This window comes from Geotrypetes seraphini, chromosome 2 (genome assembly GCF_902459505.1).
Source record: "Geotrypetes seraphini chromosome 2, aGeoSer1.1, whole genome shotgun sequence".
In the NCBI taxonomy this organism is placed as follows: Eukaryota; Metazoa; Chordata; class Amphibia; order Gymnophiona; family Dermophiidae; genus Geotrypetes; species Geotrypetes seraphini.
The window spans coordinates 140,926,690-140,949,366 of NC_047085.1; the positions used below are offsets into that span (position 1 = coordinate 140,926,690).

General features: G+C 45.1%; 1 protein-coding gene and 1 long non-coding RNA gene across 7 annotated transcripts in view; one reads left to right on the forward strand and one right to left on the reverse strand.

Annotated features, from left to right (window-relative positions):
* Positions 1-22,677, reverse strand: part of RBBP8 (RB binding protein 8, endonuclease) — a 200,200-nt gene that overhangs the window by 160,168 nt on the left and 17,355 nt on the right. For 2 of the 6 annotated variants that reach the window (XM_033933893.1, XM_033933890.1), the window contains exon 1: positions 4,876-5,001. The exons of 2 other annotated variants lie outside the window; for them this stretch is intronic. The gene's annotated coding sequence lies outside the window, so the exon portion shown is untranslated. Of the gene's footprint in view, positions 1-4,494; positions 4,542-4,875; positions 5,002-22,677 lie in introns of those variants that run through there. 2 more of the 6 variants (XM_033933892.1, XM_033933896.1) reach the window with 2 other exon arrangements.
* LOC117355397 overlaps positions 5,199-22,677 on the forward strand; it is a 33,044-nt gene continuing 15,565 nt past the window's right edge. The window contains exon 1 of the long non-coding RNA XR_004538351.1: positions 5,199-5,270. This is a non-coding gene — a long non-coding RNA (uncharacterized LOC117355397). The remainder of the gene's footprint in view (positions 5,271-22,677) is intronic.

The following is a 22,677-nucleotide window of genomic DNA, read 5'->3' on the forward strand; positions in this document are numbered from 1 at the left end:
CCCAGAACCCTCAGCTCCACAAATGTCCAGCAGGCTGGCTGCACAGGTCCCCGAAGGATGCACTAGCCAGCTGCAAACTAAAGTCTGCTCCTCTCTAAGCAGGCACAGCAATCCCTGCAGCTGCATAAAACTGCAAACCACCAGAGAAAAATACTGCAAAGTAATAAAAGGAAGCAGGTCAGAATACTACCTTTATGCTCGTTTGGCATGCTATTCCTATTGCATTGGGAAATGTGTTTTTAGGGAAGTATCAGGGAAAACATAAAATTTTATGGCCTTGGAACAATTCTGATCCAGCCCCAAAGGATAACATTTTTTTAACCTGTAAGAGGCCTATACAAGAGACTGCCAAACTAATTCCATTGGTACATTCTGTCTTTTTATAGATCACTAAACATAAAAAAATTCTGGTTCAAAGCAGTTTACAGTTTAAGTTATTAAGTTTATTAGGATTTTATATACCGCCTATCAAGGTTATCTAAGCAGTTTTTACAATCAGGTACTCAAGCATTTTCCCTATCTGTCCCGGTGGGCTCACAATCTATCTAATGTACCTGGGGCTATGGAGTACTGAGTAATTTGCCCAGGGTCACAAGGAGCAATGCGGGGTTTGAACCCACAACCCCAGGGCGCTGAGGCTGTAGATCCAACCACTGCGCCACACACTCCTCCAATACAGATACCCTTATAAAATGAATAGCATTAATAACTCTTCCAAAACATAAAACTCCCCCCTTCCAAGACCCATCAGAGCCCTAACTATACTCTTTTACCCCTTTTCTGGAAAGAGCCAGGTCTTTCAGACAGTTTTCAGACGAACTTATGTGAGATCAATGTTTAACTTAGAAAAGTTAAAAAAAACAAAAAAACAAACTAATTATTATAAGAAACAAGATACTTTCAGTCTTTCTACCTTATTTTCTAAAGTCACATTACTCTTAAATGATGCTTGAATAAATGACTGTCCTTGTTGCCAGGCCCTTTCTTTAATCTTAACATTTAAAAGTTAAACCTCCTAATGTCCTCGTTAAGAGAAGAATTTGACCAGTCTCATCTGAAACTTCCCTAAGTGAGACAAAGAGCTAGATACTATGGCCTCCATCCTGGAGACCAACCTTCATTTCTTCTTAGGGCCCCTTTTACAAAGCCGCGGTAGCAATGCTGCCACGGTAAATGTACCAAAGCCCATTCAATTGCTATGGGTTTCAGTGCATTTATTGCAGCATCACTATTGCAGCTTTGTACAAAGGACCCTTACTTAGTCACTTCTCTAATTGCGACAGTAGTCTTGACAACCTGGGAAAGTCACTGGCATAACAGGGCCAAAGCAAACATTCAAGCTTTGATATTATATACGGTACTCCAGGTGGAATTCTGCGCAACTGTGCATTGCAGAATTTGTGCAGAATTCCACAGGGACGCAGAATTACTGGTGGTCTATGCAGAATTATGGCACCACCTCTCTGCAACCTGAATCTCTGCCATGACATCTTCATGCAGCCTGTGCAGGCTCTGCGCCTTCCCTCTACGGCATTTCTGCTCTCAATGATGCCACTTCCTCTTTGTTCAGGCAGGACTGTGGTAAAGGGAAGCCTGCAGAGCCGGTGGCAGGTTGCCTAAATCAGCATCCCTGATGGATTGAGGACAATGGGGAGAGATTGAAAAATGCTGGCTGGGGAGAAAACAGGAGTGAAAGAGATGTTGGCTAGCTGGGGGAAGACAGGGGTGAGAGAGATGCTGGCTTGGGGGGATAGGGGTGTGATGCTGGGCAGGGGGGGGACAAGGGTGAGAAAAATGTTAGGCAGGAAAACAGGGGGTGAGAGAAATGCTGGCTGGTTTAGAGGAACAGGTTTTGTTTTCTTTACTATAATTTAAATGAAAATACAGGACTGTACTGAAATGCTACACTGTGAACCAAAACTAAAACTCAGACCCCCCTACTATGTTCAGTCAAGCCAAACATTTTTTGGCATAGAGAAACCTAACTGTATACTGAATAGCACTTCAAATTATTTTTAATCATGGGGGTTAGTAAACAGTTTCCATGGGACCAGTTCTTTGACAGCTTGAACATTTTGAGCCATTTGAATGGTTTCTGGCCTCCTGCTACTAGCTTTCTGAACCTAAGACAGTGGTTTTCATAGCAAGGCCTGTGAGCTAATGGCGGCCCTCCAAAATCTCTGTGGCAGCCTGCGGAGCCTGTGCAGAATGCCATCCCCCTTTTGGGATCTGGCACTTTTTCTTTTACCAGCGCAACAGTCCTGCAGTTTTCGGGCCATGGGCATGAATGAAGTAAACACGCTTCCTGCAGCAGCCTTGCAGTGTGAATAATGTAAACACCTACTTTGACGGCCCCAGCAGCTTTCCCTCTGCTACAGCTTCGTCATGTAGCAGAGGGAAAGGTTCCCATAGCCCAAAGACTGCCCACGCTGCCCATAGCCCAAAGACTGCAGGACTGCAGTATTAGAAAAAAAAAGTGCCGGATCCCAATGAGGGGGAGAGGAGGGAAAGAAGATGCCAGACCTCTGTGGGAAGATGGGATGAAAGGGGAAGCGCAGAGGGAGAAGATGGTGCATTTAGATGGAGAGAAGGGGAAGCGCAGAGGGAGGAGATGGTGCACATGGATGGGGAATACATGAAAAGTAGACAGACTGAGAAGGAAGCAGAAAAGTTGAATACTAAAAGTTAATGTCAAAGATGGATGTAGGGCAGAAAGTGAAGGAGAGAAAAACAGTAAATGGATAAGAAGGTCCTAGAAACAGTTAACAGCACAGCCAGAAGGCAGTGCAGTCAGAGCCTGGGAAAAGATAATTAGAAAAAAATGAAATCACCAGACAACAAAGGTAGGAATATGATTTTATTTTTAATTCAGGGATTGTGTCAGTTTTGAGAATTTACATCTGTTGTCTATATTTTACACTGCTCAAGAAGAAATGCATTTTCTTTCTGTTTCTCTGGTAGTGTACTGCATGCAGAGTCTGGCATCATGGATTTCAATTGTATATACAGTACAGTATTAGGATTTTTAGTTTGTCCTGTATTTGAATAGGGTCCATTGTGTAACCAAGGCCAGGTGTTCTGGTAGGAATGAATGTCAAGAAGTGCTATTAGCATCATAACTCCAAGTAGGAAGATATCTGTCAGCTCTCCTTCAGCCCTTTTGGACCCAAAATGGCCTTGCTTAAAAATTAGCGAAGACCATTGGTCTAAGAGGTTTCAGAAAGTTGTCCAGAGGGCATTTCTTCCAAACTTTGGATGGAAATTCCCCAAAATTGTTGATATTTGACCTGTTTTGTAGAATGTTTACCATAACAGGTATCATTCTGGAGGTGGGGGTTTTTAGGTTCACAGTATAGCCTGGATTTCAGTTGTATAAATGCAGTCTCCAACTCCAGAGATGCCGAGAGAAGTTTTACACTATTCAATTTGATACCTACCGCTAGAAGAAAGTCACTAAGCAAGAAAAATTTGAAGGCTGTTTTCTTTAGTATAATTTAATGAAAATACTAAAATTCTGGATAATTAGCACAAATATTTTTTTAAATGTCAAACTTGCTGAATTTTGCAGATTTGCAAATTATGACCCTCTTTTACTAAGCCATAGTAGAGATAGCGTTAAATGCTCTAACGCTTATAAAGGGATCCTTTTACGAAGGAGCGCTAGTCGTTTTAGTGTGCACTAAACGCTAACGTGTCTATTATAGTCTATGGACACGTTAGCATTTAGCGCACGCTAAAATGGCTAGCATGCTTTAGCAAAGTGTTGGAGCAGCATCAGAGTATTTAGCACTCTGGGCCATGGTAGAAGCCTCTACTGTGGCTTAATAAAAAAAGAAAAGAAAAAAAAGGAGGGGGGGTATATGCGCAGAATTTGGATTTTTTTTTTTCACAGAATTCCACCAGGAGTAATAATAGCAGGGGAACTAATACACTCCCAAACCAACTTTCCCTTAAGCAGATAAAAATCAAGCTGTAGAAGTGACTATCAGAATTTGTTCCTTAGTGTCCACAACAGTTCTTATGTCAATATTTTCTCTATATTAATTTTTTTAACTATATCGCCCATCATATCATAGGAGGAAACTATTTGCTTATCTAGCGGATTTGGTAAATTTATTTAAAGGTTCATTGAACACATGCTGAGCTTAAAAGTGCAGTGAAGCATGAGCTCGCTCGCAAGCAAATGGAAGAAAATATTGTTGCCATCGGCAAAGAACGAGAGATCCTTTGGACAACTGGTTATGCAGGTTTATAAATAAACCACCCCCACAGTTCTGTGCACTGGCATACTTTCACAAGCACTGATGCAGTTTACCATTTTAAAATAGAAGCAGAAAAGGATCTTAACTGAGTAAATAGTAAACACAGGTTCAGCCCAGGTTTGTTTGTTGTTTTTTTAGGATGCAGTTCCAAACCACAGACGGGATTCCTTGTCCCAAGACTCAAATCTCCCCTGGCTTCTACAAAATTTGAAGTATAGGGTTGACACCTCACCTGGATCTATCTGGACAAGGTGTTCCAGCTCGGGTCTGCCCCACAGCCTGCACGGAGATATACAGTAATCTTATTTTTCAAGCACACAGTGTGAGAAAAAAAAAAGAAAAGGATTATAACCTACTTCCCCTGAACTAGAAAAGGTGGCAAGCAGGGACAACAGTAAAAAGAAAAAAATGTGACCCTCTCCCCCGAACAAACCTAGACAAACACAGATAAGGGACCGCCCCGAAAGGCAAGCAGGAAGGTAGGAATGAATGAATGAATGAATAAATCCATCCATCCATTCCTCCCGGCCGGGGCTTCCCCCTGCCGACGATCAGCAGGAGGGATACCCACTCCTTCTTTGCTAAGAACATACCGAACTCGACACCTCTGTACCTTTTTAGCAGAAAAGTTGAGCAAGAGGGATGCCCTCCTGTCTCGGGACCGCCTATTCAAAATGGCGGGGCCTTCCCCTTCCCTGTGCAGCCTGGGATGCACTGGGAGGTCCCCTAAAGCTCTGATTGGCTCAGGAGTCTAAGGCCCCTCCCCTGAGCCAATCAGGACCTTAGGCCGTTTCCAGCGAATCCCGGGAAGGGGAAGGCCCGCCAATTTGAAGAGGCGGCGCGAGACAGCGGTAGTGGGCGTTCCTCTCGCCCAACTTTTCTACAAAATAAAACTTACGAGGTGTCTGGAGGGGCGTGTCCTCAGGCAGGAGGAATGGTGCGGGCATTCCTCCTGCCGATTGTTCGTTGTTGAGGGCTGAGATGTTCGGAAGGGGGCACACAGGCCAGGTGGGTGTGAGGGCGTTGGGAGAGTTCTCCAGCTGGGGAGCCCGGCCCACAAGACCACCAGATTTGACCGTGGAGGAGTTCGGCGGGAGGGGGACGAGGTTTTTTTTTTTTAAGCCCTACAGCAGTTGTGCGAACACACGCATAACAGCTAAGCCTATTAAAGTGAAGTAAAAAAAAAGGTCCTTCCTGGCTCAGCTATACAGTAATGGACTTTTTAGTTTTATTTTATATGGGTTCAGCTGTTGTGCGTATGTTGTGTGCTCACACAGCATACCTGCAGCTCCAGAGTTCTTGGAAAATTTCCATAACAATTATTTGATGTGTGTGTGTGTGTGGTGGTGGGGGGGGGGGGGTGCATTACAAGAAAAGCTTATTCGAATATTAATGAGCTCCTTATAATATATTTGCATAGTCTTCACTTATCTCCCCTATGAACTCTGCTCAGCTGGTAAGTCCCTATCTGTGCCCTTCTCTTCAATTGCCAACTCCAGACACCGTCCCTTCTGCCTTGTTTAAGGTGACCATACGTCCCGTTGTCCCGACCCACCGCTTCGGGACGCCGAAATGTCCTGTGTGCGGAGACAACGGACCGGTGATCGCTTCCCCTCCCTCTCTGCCACACTAAAGCCTGCCTTCCTTCTTCCCTCCCTACAGCGCCGATGAAACCCCGGTCCACCACAGCTGCTGCTTCATGCGGCTCAGAAGCCTTCTTCCTGACGTCAATTCTGACGTCGGAGAGGAAGTTCCAGGCCAGCCAGGAGCGCAAGAAGCAGCGGCTGCGGCGGACTGGGATTTGAATCGGCACTGGAGGGAGACAGGCTTTGGCGCAGCAGGGAGGGAGGGAGGTAGGCAGACAGGCTTTGGCAGGGAGGGAGGAAGAGAGGCAGGTAGGCTTTGGGGAAGGGGTTAGGGGGTAGGACAAAGACTGAAAGGCAGTGAGAGGGACATAGGAAGCAGCTGACACTGGAAATCCAACCGACTTCCACATTGTTCAGAAGCCCTGGGGTTTGTAAGGTGGACATTGTTAGCTGCTTGGGCCTGGGGAGCCCTGTCAGCTGTTATTCTTTATTTCATGCTGGGGGAGTGGGGCGCAGAGGTAGAGAGGAAACGCATGAGCCCCACCAGAAACTGCAGGCCACGCTGCTTAACCCAACAGGTTCTGCCTATAAAATGCAAGGAAGTGCTGATCATAGGAACCAAGTTATCAGGGGGGTGTTGAAAAGCCATCACACATCAGCCCTTGTTGCTCAAGAACCCATAGAGATGGCATTGATACTACTTAAGGGCTCCTTGACTAAGTGGGGCTATTCTGGATTGACTGCTGCTGCCCTAGGCGGCCGCTGTCCCTGAAAACTGAGGGCACTAAGGACATGGGAAGGAGGCACTGAGGGCACTAAGGACATAGGAAGGAGGCACTGGGGGCACTAAGGGCATAGGAAGGAAGGAAGGAGGGAGGGAATAGAAAGGGACAATTGTTGGGCCTGAGTGCAGAAAGAAAGAAACAAAAGAAAGGATACACAGTCGGAAGGAAACGCAACCAGAGACTCATGAAATCACCAGACAGCAAAGGTAGGAAAAATGATTTTATTTTCAATTTAGTGATCAAAATGTGTCAGTTTTGAGAATTTATGTCTGCTGTCTATATTTTGCACTATATTTGTCTATTTTTCTATAGTTACTGAGATGACATTGCATATTTTAAAGTCATCTGCCTTGACATCTTTGAACTCCCCAAATATAAATGATAATTAACATTTTCTCTGCGTATAGTGTGCTTTGTGGGGTTTTAAAATTTTATGGTTACCATTATGAATTAATAAGATGTGTACATGAAAAATGAATGAAAGAAATTGGGGTGGGGCTAGGGCAGAATTGGGGGCAGGACTGAATATTAATAGATGTCCCGTTTTGATGAAAAAAAATAAATGGTCACCTTAGCCTTGCTGCACCATATGCTTGGAATAAACTGCCCAAATCCCTATGGCGGGCTCCATCTTTGACAGTGTTCAAGGCCCAGTTAAAAGCCCCAACCCTATATGTCATGTCTGTCTGTCCAACTTAGATTGTAAGCTCTTCCGAGCAGGGACTGCCTATAAATATCAGAATATACAGCGCTGTGTATGCCTTTCAGTGCTGTATAAGTGATAAGAAGTAGTAGGGTTCTCGGTGGCTGCTATGACCATCAGTAGCAGCCATGGAGAATCCTTTTGTGCATTAGGAGAGGAGCTTTCCAACAGTGACCCATATGCTCAAAACTCACGGGGTCAGATACACTAAAAATGGTCAAGACCCTGTGGGTTGCTGTGAGCCAGTTTTTTCTCTGATTTCCAAACAGCTTCCTATGCAAATGAGTTTCACAGAGGTCTGCCATAATCCCACCCCTCCAGTCACTGGAAAACTGACTCTTACGCATGCGCAGAGCCTGTAGGGGAATCCTGAACAGCTGAGCTGCAGGGAAAGCCCAAAAGCAGCCTCCTACCGCTTAGCTGTTCAGGGCAGGAAGCCTTTAAAATTTTTTTTTTAAATTGGCACTGATGTTTTGCTTGTGTTGCCCATGCACAATATATATCCCCATAAAAAAAAAAAAAATCATGCTGGCCCTTCCTTTGATGCTGCACCTTTTAACCGACATGCATGAGATGCGCCTTTAATACACATGTATATTTTATGGGTCCCCAGCCCCATAAAAGTATTTTTTTGAACTTCCACATGCAATCGATGGCCTTGACCTGCCAGTATATGCTTCTAACACCTCCTGACTTTTTCCTAATTTTGGATGTTATAAGCCAGCACTTTCGTACATCAGTAGGTAATATCTGTACAATTCCTAGAGTGTTCATTTTAAAATGAGCTCCTTCTAATACAGTGTTCTCCCCAGAAATTTTTTCCAGCCGGGTGGCATGAAAAAGTAGCCGGGTGGGGCGGGATGGGGAAATTTGGTGGTGGGGAAAATTAACCTCCTCTTTTACTAAGGTGTGCTAGCATTTTTAGCGCGTGCAAACCCCTGTGCTATGTGGGAAAACTAACGCCAGCTCAATGCTGGCGTTAGCATTTAGCGCGCGTGGCAATTCGCGTGCTAAGCGCACGCTAAAACCACTATCGTAACTTAGTAAAAGGAGCCCTAAATGTGTACTATTTTTATTAGTTAATTATTATTATTTTCCAATGCTCGATATGACTTCCTTTTTTAAGGTTTGACACTTGTGCCAGAATATTTTTACTAAATTTAAGAAGTATTTGCCCTCTTTCAAATGGTATAGAGGTTAAAAAAGGGGAAAGGCATTAATGAAGTCATTAGGTTCAATCTAGCCATTTCTGCATGAATTTAAACAACAACAAAAAAAGATAAATATAGCTCATCCAGTCATACAAGAAATGGCTCTACAGCAGGGGTGCCCACACTTGCGAGCTACTTTTAAAATGACCAAGTCAAAATGATCTACCAACAATAAAATTTTTAAAAAACACAAAGCACACTGTACGCAGAGAAAATGTTAATTATCATTTATATTCCGCGGATTTTCAAAGAGGTCAAGGCAGATGATTCTATGTAATGTCAGCTCAGGAACAACTATTCAAAAATAGACAAATATACCCCCTCCCTTTTTACTCAATCACAATAGCGGTTTTTAGCGCAGGGAGATGCGCAGATATAAATTCTCAAAACGGACACATTTTGATCACTAAATTGAAAATAAAATCATTTTTCCTACCTTTTTTGTCTGGTGATTTCATGAGTCTCTTGTTGCACTTCCTTCTTCTGACTGTAAATCCAATATTTTTTTCTTTCTGCCCCTCCCCTTTTCTTTCTGTCTCTCTTTCTTTCTCTCGCTCCCCTGCCTGCCTGTCTTTCTCTCTCCCCCTGCCCCTCCAAGCCATCGCGCCAATTTCTCCACTTCCCCGATTGTTTCCCTACCCCCTAAGCCACCATGCCAATTTCTCCCTGTTGCTTCCACGAGCCAGGCCAGTCACATACAAGCGCCGGACTCACAAGACTTCACCTCTGATGTCAATTCTAACGTCGTAGAGGAAGTTCCAGGCCAGCCAGGCAGCGATTTGCTGGCCCAGAACTTCCTCTCCGACGTCAGAATTGACGTTGGAGGTGAAGTCTTGTGAGTCCGGTACTTGTACGCACCTGGCCTGGCTCAGGGAGGCAGGAAGAAAAAAGATTGCAAAGGCAACGCGATCAACTCACATTGCCTTTGTGATGTACTGGTCGATCGTGCTCAACCATTTGGGCACCCCTGCTGTTATGGTATCCTGTCCTGACCTGAGGAAAGGGGTTTAGTCCCCAAAAAACTACCTTATTTCCATTTCCTATTTATAAACTTTAATCAATAGATACAATACTACTTGATTCTACATAAAGCAACAAAAATTTTTTTCTACCTTTTGTCGTTTCTGCTTTAATCATCTTCTCTTCACTCTCTTCAGCATTTGTTCTCGCTCCCTTCCATGCAACATCTGTCCTCTCTTTGCCCCTTCCATCCAGCCTCTGCCCTCTCTCTCTACCCCTTCAATCTACTGTCCACTCTCTCTGTGCCCCTTGCATCCACTGTCCACCCTCTCTGCCCTTTCCATCCAGTGTCCACCCACTCTCTGTTCCATATGGCATCTTCCCTCTTTCTATGTCCTTTCAATAAACTGTATATCCTGTACCCTTTCTCTCCTTTGTACATGATTCATTTCAGCTTCAACTCCTCCCCTATGCTCTGGCATCTCTCTCTTCTCCCTTCCTTCCTTCCCACTCCACCCCATGGTCTGGCATCTCTATCTCATTCCCTTCTCTCCCCCCATGCCCTGGGATCGCCATCCTCCCCCTCCCCCCATATGCGCCGACATCTCTCCCCCCCCCATGGTATGGTAGCTCCTTTCCTTTTCCTCCCATGGTCTTAGCATCTCTTGCCTTTCCTCTCCCTTCCCTGGTCTTCCTTCTCCCCTCTCTCTCTCCCCAATTGGGTGCTGCTGCAGCAGCATTTCTCTTCCCCTCCCCAATTGGGTGCAGCAGCAGCTTTTCTCTTCTCCCTCCCAATTGGCTTTACCAGCTTTTCTCTTCCCCTTCCCCCCAAAAAATTGGGTGCAGCAGCAGCAACATTTCTCTTCCCTTCCTCCTCCCCCCCAATTGGGTACAGCAGAAGCAGCAGCATTTCTCTTCACCCTCCCCCTCATTGGGTATAGCAGCAGCAACATTTCTCTTCCCCCTCCCCCTCTAATTGGGTACAGCAGCATTTCTCCTCCCATTAACCCCCCCTCCCCCCCGGTCTCACACACCCGGCAGATTCACTACAGACAAAGGCAAGTTGCAAGTTTCCCTTCGTCGCTGACCTATCTCCCAAAGGTCAGCAAAAGAGGGAAGCTTACAACTTGCTGCTCTTGCTTACTTTGGGCCTTTCTCATTGCCAGGTCCTGCCTTCGCGAAAACAGAAAGTAGGCAGGACCCGGCAGCGAGAAAGGCCTGAAGTAAGCAAGAGCAAGTAAGCTTCCCTCCATAGTTGGCCTATTTCCCGCATGCTCCGGGGCTCTAATGGTACTAGTGTCCATGCCGGCTTCTCTTCCCTACCCGCCTCCCCCTCCCCCCCGGACGTAACTTCCTGTTTCGGAGGGAAGCCAGGTTCAAGTCGCTTGCTGGGTTTTGTTTTGTTTAGTCAGACGGGAGTCTTTCAGCGGCTCTTCAGGCTGCGCGTTAAGCAGTGGCGGCAGCAGGATTCACGGAAGATGACAGCCGGGCGGGCATCTAAATTTGCTGGGCAGAGCACCTGGCTAAAAAGCGCTGGGGAGAACACTGTAATACATTTACATACGATTATCGGAGACTGCTACAAACCATGGAAAAGACCGCGATTAACAATTTTGTGCATTGGTAACAGAAATACTTCAACGCTAAATTGGTTAGATCTGGTTTAGCACTGATTGTGAAATGCACAGAAGGTTTTGAGCATCAGGGCCAGAGTTTCCTGATCAGCTGAACCCACAGGCAGAGCTGTTGTGTGTGTGTGTTATACATGCACATCTGTGCCCATTAAAAAAAAAAAAATCATGGGACCCCCGATCCCAGTACTTAAAGAAAATTGGAAGGAGGAACGCCCACTCCCTCCTGCTTCTGGGGCTGCCTCTTCAAAATGGTTGCCCTGCCCTTTCCTGGTGCATCTTGAAATGCACTGGAAGGGACCTAAGGCCCTGCCCCTGAGAGAGGCCTTAGATGCCTGAGACAATCAGAGCCTAACACCCCTCCCAGGTTCACCAGAAAGAGGCCTAAGGCTCCAATTGATTCAGGCATCTAAGGTCCCTCCCAATGCATTGTAAGATGCACCAGGTAGGACAGCCATTTTGGTTTTATTTTAAATAGGCTCATCTGTTGAACATGTGTATACATGCACAGCAACTACCAACAGTTCCAGAGCAGTTCCAGAAAATTTCAGCTTGTTAGCAAATGCATTACAAGTATTCTTATGGCTGTTACAAGGATAATTAGCAACACAGAGACCCCTTTTCTGTTTCAGGAGGATAGCTTTCCATGCCAGTAAGAGTGCTTTAACAATTCTCTCTGCCATGGAAAGCTTTTGTGCAACAGGAACCGAGTCCAGATTTACCCGGACATGTACTCTTTTTAGAGGACGGACTGAGTGTCTGGATGGATTTTTAAAAAGCAGCAGTTTGTCCGGGTTTTCAAGTTCAGGGCCGTGTCTGGAGGTCCGAGCATGTGGGTTTTGGGTGGGGGTGACTTGGGCAGAACAGGGCGGGGCTGGGGAGCAGGGCCACATGTCTGGGTTTTAGCTTAACAAAATTTGGTAACCTTAGACCTGAGTGGCTGAAAAAGTATAAACAGGAGTATGTTGAATCTGTCCCTTTGCTTGTCTGAAAATGAATTATTTTGTATCTTTGTAAAGCTTTTTAAATGTGTAGATTTCTCAGTCACGGCGCATAGACTGGTTTTTGCTTCTGATCCTCTTCAGTCTTATTCCTGTGTGTCTTTTCTTGTTTTTAGAATTTTAGATTTTTTGGAATAGAAAATGTGCCCCTTCTACTTTGCCATTTCTGATGCTATCAGTTTTCTGGACTTCATTCATCCTTTCCCTATTTATTTAATTTATTTGAAAATTTATATACCATCTAATAACTAGGCGGTTTTCATCATGACATACATAATACTTAAAAACAAAACTCAGATAACAATATCATACCAAATTCTGTTCTTAAAAATTAAACCAGCTGTTTCAGCAGACATGCAAAATTACCCTGCAAAGCTTGAATAAGGTTCTAATAAGAATTAACTGAGTAGGTTGACTTTAGACTCGTAACAGTAGACTTAGCTGCAGATTAAAAAGCATCATTGTATTGGGTTGAGGTGCTTGGTTCAATGTGTGACAGTCATTAGGACAGCTATTCAAATTTTTTACATGGTCACATTGGAAGACTTTATTTACCAGAAAACCTTGGCTTGACTAAACCTGCTCTGCTACTTCAGACTTTCCTGGCAAATAAACCCCTGATGGGACACGAGTAAACATTCCATTCAGCTGCACAATATCACTGTAAAATTGTTCAATGTGTTCTGAAAGTCATTGGGCACTTAGGCTACGGTACGTAGATTATAAAAGGCATTGGAAGTGATGTCCATGAGCGTCCATACAAGCCTGAATCCATTTAATTTTATTTGCAAACACATTCTGAATACAGTGAAATGTCACACAACACTTCAATGGCAACTTTGATATTGACAACCAAATCTACGCACAGTGACTTTCAGAATACACTATAGATTGGAGGCCTAGTTAGCAAATGTTTTCACAAGGATGAAACATTCTTTAGTAAAGGTAGCCTTAGGTGTTGAAACACACACATACAAACTATGTACCTTGTAATCAAATATCCAGATGAGTATAGGGCAGTAGCTCTTAACCCAGGGACATAGCCAGTTGGGTTTTCATTATATCCACAATGAATATGCATGAGCTAGATTTGTGTGCATTGCCTCTATTGTATGCAAATCTAGCTCATGCATATTCATTGTAGATATTCTGAAAACCCAACTGACTAGGTGTGCCGTGAGGACTGGGTTCAGAACCAGTGGTGATTGGTCACACTAGAAACTTTATACACACACCAAGCTTTGGGATCAGTTTATAACTAATGCTCTCCCAGCCCGTTCTAATGATAAACTAGGTCTTCCTCCTCCGAATTCAACTCACTTCATTGAGATATGTTATCCATGCGTAACACTTAGCTGTTTTTTTGCGGCAGCATTGTTTTAAAACCCTTTGTATTTTCTCCATTAACATAGAAACATGATGGCAGATAAAGGCCAAATGGCTCATCCAATCTGCCCATTCACAACATCCACTATCTTCTCCTCTCCCTAAGAGATCCCACATAAAAAGTATGAAATCTTTTTGCACTAGCTGTATGCGTATGTAAAGATTAAGTCGAAAACTGTGTTTTGGAGAACTGAAAAATGTAAAAGGATCTGGATCCATTGCAGAGTGAAGGCAGACTTGTCCTGGTTCAGCCCTCAAGGGCCACAAATAAGCCATGTTTTCAGGATATTCCTAATACATATGCATGAGAGAGTTTTGCTTGCCCCCTACTTTCATTGTATGAAAATCTCTTCCATGGATATTCATTAGTGATATCCTAAAAACCTAGCCTGCTTTTGGGCTTTGATGACTGAAATTGGACAAGGCTAGACAAACTAGGCATGTGCCTAGGACTCAAATATACTAATTCATTAGCTCCCAAGAAAGAATTTTGTCCTGGTAAATCAGCTGCTGAATGAGAAAGAGGGAGGGGGACCAGAGTCAGTACTGCCCATAGCAGTCTCTCTATATTTCTACAACATTGCTAAAATCTGACCTTTCCTTTCAGAGCACACTGCCAAGACCCTCATTCATGTTCTCGCCTGGATTACTGCAACTTGCTTCTTAAGGGTCTTCCACTAAGTAATCTCTCTTCCCTTCAATCTATTCAGAATTCTGCTGCACACCTTGTATTTTGCCAGTGTCATTATGTTCCCATTACCCCTCTCCTCAAGTCACCTCTCTGTTCTTTTCCACATACAGTTCAAACTCGTCTTACTGACTTACAAGTGTGTTCATTCTGCAACTCTTCAGTATATCCTCTTGTCTCTCGCTATACTGTGCCCCGGCAGCTCCGTTTGTTGGGTGAGTCTCTCTTGTCTGTACCCTTCTCTACTGCCAACTCCTGACTCCATCCCTTCTTCCTTGCTGCACCATATGCCTGGAACAACCTGCCTGACTCAGTGCTTTGAGCCCTGTCCCTTTTAGTCTTCGAGTACAGGCTGAAAGTCCACTTTTTTAAAGCTGCATTTAAGTCCTACACTGCCAACTTGTAAAGCACCCATATCTGTTGTCATTCGCTCTATACTACCCTACTCTTTATGTCCCTTGTTATTCCCACCTAAGTATCATGTTTAAATTCACCTTGGTCCTGTATGTCAGTCATAATTAGATTGTAAACTCTTTCAAGCAGGGACCATCTCTTGTGTGTTTAATGTACAGCGCTGTGCGTCTGGTAGTGCTTTAGAAAGAATAAATAGTAGTAGTAGTATTTCCCACTGCCTGTGCATTGGTTTCCAGTCTACAAGAGGAGTCTATGAACTGTGCTTCCTCCTCTGCCCTCTGATGTTTTCATTGTCGTCAGAAGCATGTAGATTTAAAATATATTTGTATTACAATGGGAGGCCCACCAGAGGGCTAATCTTGCTTGGGTCTGGACTTTAAACCCTTCTTAATAGAAAAGGTAAACTTTTTGCTATTGTGCAACCACAGCGGAATATAAGATAGTTTTTAATGAGACTCTAGTGTGTACTAAAAACCATGTAAAAGCATATTTGAAAAGAAAAAAGTAAAGTTTGGTTACAAGCTATGGACAAAACACTGCTGTTTTAGCTGGTAACAGGGGGGCACCAGAATTGATTCCTGCTATGTTCCTGCTTTTTTATCTGTGCCTCTGAGCTTCTGGTAAAATGTCATTTCACTCAGTTCTAGATATAGAGCAAAGCCAGAGAGGTTTTTCAAGTTGAGGAAAACAACATGAATATTGCACAAGCAAGGAAGAACCTATCAACTGCATTAGCAGGGGCTGTCCCTCTTGAGACACACAGGTGAAGTGACCAGCAACTTGACACTTGGGGAATGCCAGTGAAAGGCACCAAGCAGCAAGATGACTATCACCATAACCACCAGCCCCAAGGGAAGATAAACAGAATACCAGAGTACAACAAATGCTACTGTTAAAAATTCTAGTTCAGTTTCAGAGAGATATTCAGATAAGTATTTCAGCAGACAGGTGATCATGGCCATCCAAGGATATACTTTGTCTTTGAGACTGGAATATGTAGAAGATCTTGCAAATGTTGAACACTGCAACAATGCTTGACTCTGAGATCTAGATGTGCAAAGTTCCAACAGCACGATTTTTATGTGCACTGGTGATGCTCGGCACGAATAGCTTGCAAATTATATGCATGATATTTGTGCAGAGCAGCGCTGGTAAAAGGGAGAGGAACTGTGCCTGGTGCTTGCTCAGAAGAGCAATCACTAGGCATAGCTCCTCCACCCGCCCATGTCAAATGTTTTTGCTGCTCTCCCTGCCAGCTGATCAGTTGAGCCGGCAGGAGAAGCCAAAACCACAGATCTGCAGATTCGGGGCTTCCCTTGCTGTTCAGCTGTTTGGGACTTTCCCCACCCCTAATCAAGACCTTAAGTAGTCTGGGGCGGGGGGTGGGTTACTGAACGATAGAGAGGAGGACCCAGGCCCATAAGCAGGGCAGGATTAATTCATCGAGGGCCCCTAGGCACACAAGTACACTGGGCACCATGCGCCCAGGCAAAAACAGGAAGCTGCGTCAGAGGGAAGCTTTGGGAAAATAGCACTGCTTGTACAATTACAGTTCTCGTTGCCTTTCTTACCCGTGTTGATTGCTTGTCTTACTTTCCGTCGATGGGGGGGGGGGGGGGGCCGTGTTGGCAATCGATGCTGGAGGGGCCCATCACCGTTTGGAAAAAACAATGTTGATGCCCTCCTTCATGGGGCCCCCCTGACCATTTCGGGCCCTATGCACGTGCCTACTTGGCCTATTGGTTAATCCTACCTGCCCATAAGCCACTCTAACCACTACATTAATGGTGGAAAATGTGAGCACACTAAAACCTCCCAAACCTGACTGTAGTGCCATATAGGTGCTACCTGCAACCATAAGGGCTATTGGGGTTGTAGACAGGTGGGTATAGTGGGTTTGGGGGTATTTTTTTTTGGGGGGGATCACCATAACCTATAAGGGAGTTCTGGTGAGATATTTATGTGCTACCCTTTTTGTGAAGTTCACAGCAGTGCCCTATAAGGTGACCCTCTGCTCTGTTGCCACGTCTGGGTGGCCCCTCCTATGTCCAAAAGGTCTTGCCTGGGCATTTGGGGACATGATCGAAACATCAAGATAATGAAGGGAATAGACTTAGTAAATAAAGACAGGTTGTTCACCTTCTACAAGGTAGAGAGAACGAGAGGGCACTCTTTAAAGTTAAAAGGGGATAGATTCCGTACAAACATAAGGAAGTTCTTCTTCACCCAGAGAAAACTGGAACGCTCTTCTGGAGGCTGTTATAGGGGAAAACACCCTCTGGGGATTCAAGACAAAGTCAAACAAGCTCCTGCTGAACCAGAATGTACGCAGGTAAGGCTAGACTCGGGGCACTGGTCTTGACTTAAGGGCTGCCGCATGAGTGGACTGCTGGGCATGATGGACCACTGGTCTGACCCAGCAGTGGCAATTCTTATGTTCTTAGTGGCGGTCTGGATGATCAAACACCTGGGCATACAGAGAGACGATTTTTGAAATAAAAAAATTTTAGACATACTTTTCGAGAATGGATATTTTGCCACTGTTGACTTTGGGCAACTAGCACCCTACATGCAAATCAGACTAAAAAGGTTCTTTTGATTATGGTCCTCTATGCTCCTAGTGGAGTGTGCCGTTAAGGATTCAGGATATAGCCTTCTGCTTCCAGTATAAGCTGATGCAATAGCCATGAGAATCCATCTAGAAAGGGGCACCTTGAGGCTGGCCAGCCGGCCCCAATGGCTAGTACCTGTCAGCACAAAGAGATGATCCAACAGTCAAAACTCATTCATCACTGTCTGTTCTGCTCATGTTCTTTTTCCTTTATTTTTTTTTTTCAGGTTTTCATCCAGTCATGAAGATTTTGGGCTTTTTAAGTTTATTAAAAAATTTGTTATACCGCTTATTCAAATTTCTAGGTGGTGTACAGCAATAATAAAAGAAAGTCTTTAAAACAAAACATTTGGGATTAAAATATTAAAAAACAAGACAGTGTTAATCTAGTAGACGTTGACAAAGAACACATAAGTTGACTACACACAAGTGGGAAAGAGGGAAAAACTACAATATTTAAATAAAGCGAACATTAAGGGTAAAAACAAAAGGTGGGGAGAGAGATTGGCGTTAGTTTAGTCCTGAAAAGGACAGTTTATCCAGTCATGAGGCTGCAGAAGACCCCGGGTTTCCAGGGGCAGCTCTGACTGCGAGAAGACAAAGACTCGCAGGGGTCTGTAGCTAGCAGGCAGCCTGCTTTGCAGCACTAACTATTCAGAAGCTCAGGGACCATTCCCTTGGGAGCAGGAGTTCCAGCAGATGATTGCTATGCCTGAAATGGGCTCTCTGGTGGCTCAGGTAACCAAATGCACATCCCTTCATATCAAGGGTGGTGTGGTGGTCAAGATCAGCAGAACCGCAGACTGGACATGTTGCTGAAAAGGTAGTTTGAGACATTGACTCTGGCAGTGAAGGCTGCTACAGCAGCCTACTTTGTGGCTCTTGCATGCCATTCTAAATTGCGTGTCCCAGGAGGAGCGCCTTCAGAACCTCCTCAGCTGTTGCTGGGTGGGAATGGACTTTGTGGCAGATGTTCTGTTTGATCTGCTGAGGGTAGTTAGATTGTAAGCTCTTCTGAGCAGGGACCGTCTATAAATGTCAAAATGTACAGTGCTGCATACGCCTTTCAGCGCTATATAAATGATAAGTAGTGGTAGTGGGCAAGGTCTCGGCTTATTCAGTGTTTGCACGCAGAATTTTGTGGATCAAATATTGGGCTGGGGGTTCCACTTCCAAAGTCACTCTCAGCAGGCTTCCTTTCAGGGCCAATATACTATTTGTCCAGGGTTTGGATGACCTCATAGCTAGCATTCAGGACTAAATGTACATATCTTATATAGAAATGTTGTCACATAAAGTCACTTTAGCAGAAACATTGTTTTTGTGTAGGACTTCAGAAGTAACACTTGTTGGATAGAAAATAGCAGAAATGCTATTCCACAGTGTCTTGGCAATAGTCCATTTTTTGAATATTTTAAAGTGCAAAAAAGTGCTCAAAGTTCATAATAGTAATCCTAGTCAAGATCAAAAAGTTATTTAAATTATTTCTTAATCAGATAAATAATATAAGTTAGTAAACAAAAAACTTAGCTTTGTAATCACATCGGGGAGGGAACAGAAAAGCCAACACGACCATGTTTCGCCACTAGGGCTGTCTCAAGGCAAACTCCCCCCTTTTTCCTCTGTAATATTTTTTTTGCTCTAGTGGCGAAACATGGTCATGTCGGCTTTTCTTTTCCCTCCCCGACGCGATTACAAAGCTAAGTTTTTTGCTTACTAACTTATATTATTTATTTGAATAAGAAGATAATTTAAATAACTTTTTGAACTTGACTAGGATTACTATTATGAACTTTGAGCTAGCTAAGGCCTGTTCAGTCCCTGTAGTACCTGGGTGACTGATTCAACAAGGAAAGAGGCCGAGTGTTTCTTCCAGAGGCACACAGAGTGAAACTTTGGTACCAAATCTCGGCTCTTCTGGCACAGCTGTCTCTGTTGGCCTGGTTCTAGGCTTGATGGCAGCCACACTAGAAGTGGTTCCTTGGGCGAGAACACATGTGCACCCCCTGCAACGCTCACTTCTCTCTTGCTGGTCTCCGCACAAGGACCCTCTGCAAGTTCAGCTGCCATGGGGGACAGCAACACACTGCAACATAGTCTGGTGGCTGTATCCTTGGTCGTTGGCCTTGGGGATGCCTCTTCAGATAAACGTTTGAACAATGCTGACAACAGATGCCAGCCTTCTGGGCTGGGGAGCGCACTGAAGAGCATCCAGATCAGGAGCGCTGGTCTCCATCGCAATGCCATTGGTCCAACAGGCTGGACCTCCGAGCCATCTGATTAGCACTGGAATGGTTTCAGCCCTGGTTGTCAAACAAGACAGTGTGTTCTCAAACAATTCCACAGCAGGGGCATACAACAGCAAGCAAGGAGGCATCAGGAGTGCCAGACTCCAGAAGGAGGCACAAGCCTCTTCTGGTTGACAGAGGCTCATCTTCTGGCCATGTTTGCGGCCCACATTGCCAGCATGCAAAATGTACAGGTGGACTTTCTCAGCAGACAGACTCTGGACCCGGGAGAATGGTCTCTCACATCAGGCATTTCAGAGCATTGGGGCAGCCCTACATTCGACCTCAAGACGACAGTGAGGAACAAGAAAGCATTCCGATTCTTCAGCTGCAGATACGAGCAAGAAAGTGCCAGTATCAATGCACTGGTTCAGTCTTGGCCAGTGGATGAATTCTTGAAAGTGTTCTCTCCCTTGCCTATGGTGGGAAGAGTCCTGAGACGAGTGGTCAGGCATCAGGGATGTGTCATCCTGGTGGCTCCGGTGCCCCTGGTATGTGGATCTGGTGCATCTTAGATCGATTCCCCTCTGAGGCTGCAGCCACTTCAAGGACTCCTATCTCAAGATCTGATTGTCCTACCAGATCCGGAGTTTTTTTGGTCTCACGGCATGGCTCTTGAGCACTTAGCTTTAAGCTGGAAGTGCTACTCGGATCTGGTGGTGTATACACTTCTGAAATCCAAGACACCTGCCACATTTGTGGCATATACTAAGGCCTGGGATGCATTTCAACGATGGTGCCACAAGGAACAGCTGGACCCAGACACGGCTACTGTATCAGCTATACTGTCCTTCCTGCAGGAAGGGCTAGATATGGCACTAGCAATTTATTTTCTGAAGGTGCAAGTGGCCAGAGTTTCATGTTTCAGGTCACATGGTACCAGACTTTCCCTTGTCTCGTGCCAGATTCTGCAAGGATGCTCTGAGGTTAAGGCCTCTGGTTCGCCAGGCTTATCCTTTCTGGTCCCCATGTTGGAGGGGCTCTCATGACCTCTGTTCGAGCCCTTGCAAGATGCCACCCTCAAGGACCTGACTATCAAAACTGTGTTTTTGGTTGCCATTTCTTCTGCATGGCATGTCTCCGAACTACAAGCTTTGTTCCTTACCTGTACATCACAGAAGCAGGCATTTCCTTGCAGACCATCCTTTCTTTCTGGCTGAAGGTGGTTTCAGCTTTCCACATTAACCAAGAAATTCAACTTCTGGCCTTTCAGCCTTCTAGTTCTAAGAAGGATAAAGTCTTGAAGGTGCTGGATGTCCATAGGACTGTCTTACATTACCTGGAGGTTACAAATAATTTTTATCTTTCGGATCACCTCATTGTTTTAGCATATCCAGCCAAGAAGGGGAGGCCAGCTTCCAAAGCTACCATTTCTATATCAATCAGGTCAGCTATTTCATCCTTCTACATTGTCTATGAAAAACAGCTTCTGTTTGTTCTTAGAGCACACTAGAGGAGTTGCCTCTTCTTGGGCTGAAGCTAGGACGATTCCGCCGAAAGATTTGTTGGATGGTGACTTGATCATCCCTTCATGCACTTTCATTAAATTTTATAGAGTGAAGGTGGCAGCTCAGGAGGACTCCTTTGGAGCTTCAGTTTTGAAGGCAGGCTTATCTCTCCCACCCAGGGTTTTGGGGACTACTTAGGTACATCCCTTGGTTCAGCATAGCAACCCTATTGCACTGGAAAAAAGAGATTAGGTTCTTACCTTGATAATCTCTTTTCCAGTAGATAGGGACGGTATGCTGAAACCCCCCACCTATCAATATTGATGCGCTTGCCTGGACCATCTGTGAAGGCTGCCAGTTGTGGTAAATTGGAATACATTGTATATTGAATGTATATGGTTTCCCAGAGGTTTCCTCCTGGGTTCCACAGTTGCTTGTGGCTTAGTTGAAATCTATTTTTATCCCAGGACAAGCAGGCAGCATATTCCCACATATGGGTGACGTCACCGACGGAGCCCCGCAGCGGACAGCCTCGAAAGCAAACTTGCTTGAAGATCTCGAACTTTCGAGTACTGCACCGCGCCTGCGCGCGTGCCTTCCCGCCCGAACTAGGGGGCGCATCTCCTGAGAGGATCCTCAGTTCGTTTAATTCCGCGGAGACAAGAAGACACGTTCTCTTTCTCTGCAGCAATTGCCTTCTCATCACCGCGGCTGTTTCTTTTTTATAAGTCGGTCGCTGTGCTTATTTCTTTATTCCTTTCTTTTTCTTTTCATAAAATAAAAAAAAAAAAATAATATTGTTTTTCTTTTTTGTTCGGTCGTCGAGCTTTGGGCCTAGGCCTAGGCTCCTTCGTTCGACACGGACTTTATTTTTTCCATGTCCCGGCCTCTTACCGGGTTTAAACGTTGTCGACAGTGTAATCGGGTGATTTCTGTCACCGATCCCCACTGCCGTTGTTTACAGTGCCTGGGTTCTTCTCATTCTCCAGAAGATTGTCATCGCTGCTTCACCCTTACTCCAAGGGCCTTTCGACGACGTTGTGCTCAATTTTTTCAACTTTTTGGCATGGAGCAATCTTCGGATCCGGCCTCGACCGTAGCGGCTGCTCCGGTCTCGAAGGCTTCGACTCCGACGACCTCGACACCTGTGGTCTCGAAGGCCTCGACCCAGACTCCGGCTGGAGTTTCGGTCTCGAAGGCCTCGACCTTTTCTGCCTCGGTTGCCTCGAAGACGACGCCATCCACGAAGTCTTCTACGGGGGGTAAGTCTCCGAGTTCCCTTTCAGGTGCCGTATCCAAGAAGCCACCAGAGTCCTCGGCACGTACATCTTCGAAGCGTACCTCCAAGATAAGGGAATACTCACCTTCGAGGTCGCCCTCTTCGGAGCGTACTGCTGCACCTACGAGGTCAGAATCTTCTGTCTCGGTGCCGATGCTGGAGAACATGCTGAAATCTATCCTTACCACTCAGATTTCCTCCTTGGTAGCTCAATTGGTCCCGTCCTCGACCTTGCCTCGGACTGATCAGCCTGTCACTCAACCAGAGCTTCCAGTCTCCCGAGGCCGATCCCGGACACCGAAGAACATTTCTTCATCAGAGTCTTCTCCGGGCTCACCTCCTCCGAAGCATCGATCGAAGCATTCAAGACCTGTTACTTCTAAGCTTCGGAGGGAGTCTTCGACATTGGATACCGAGGCTTCTT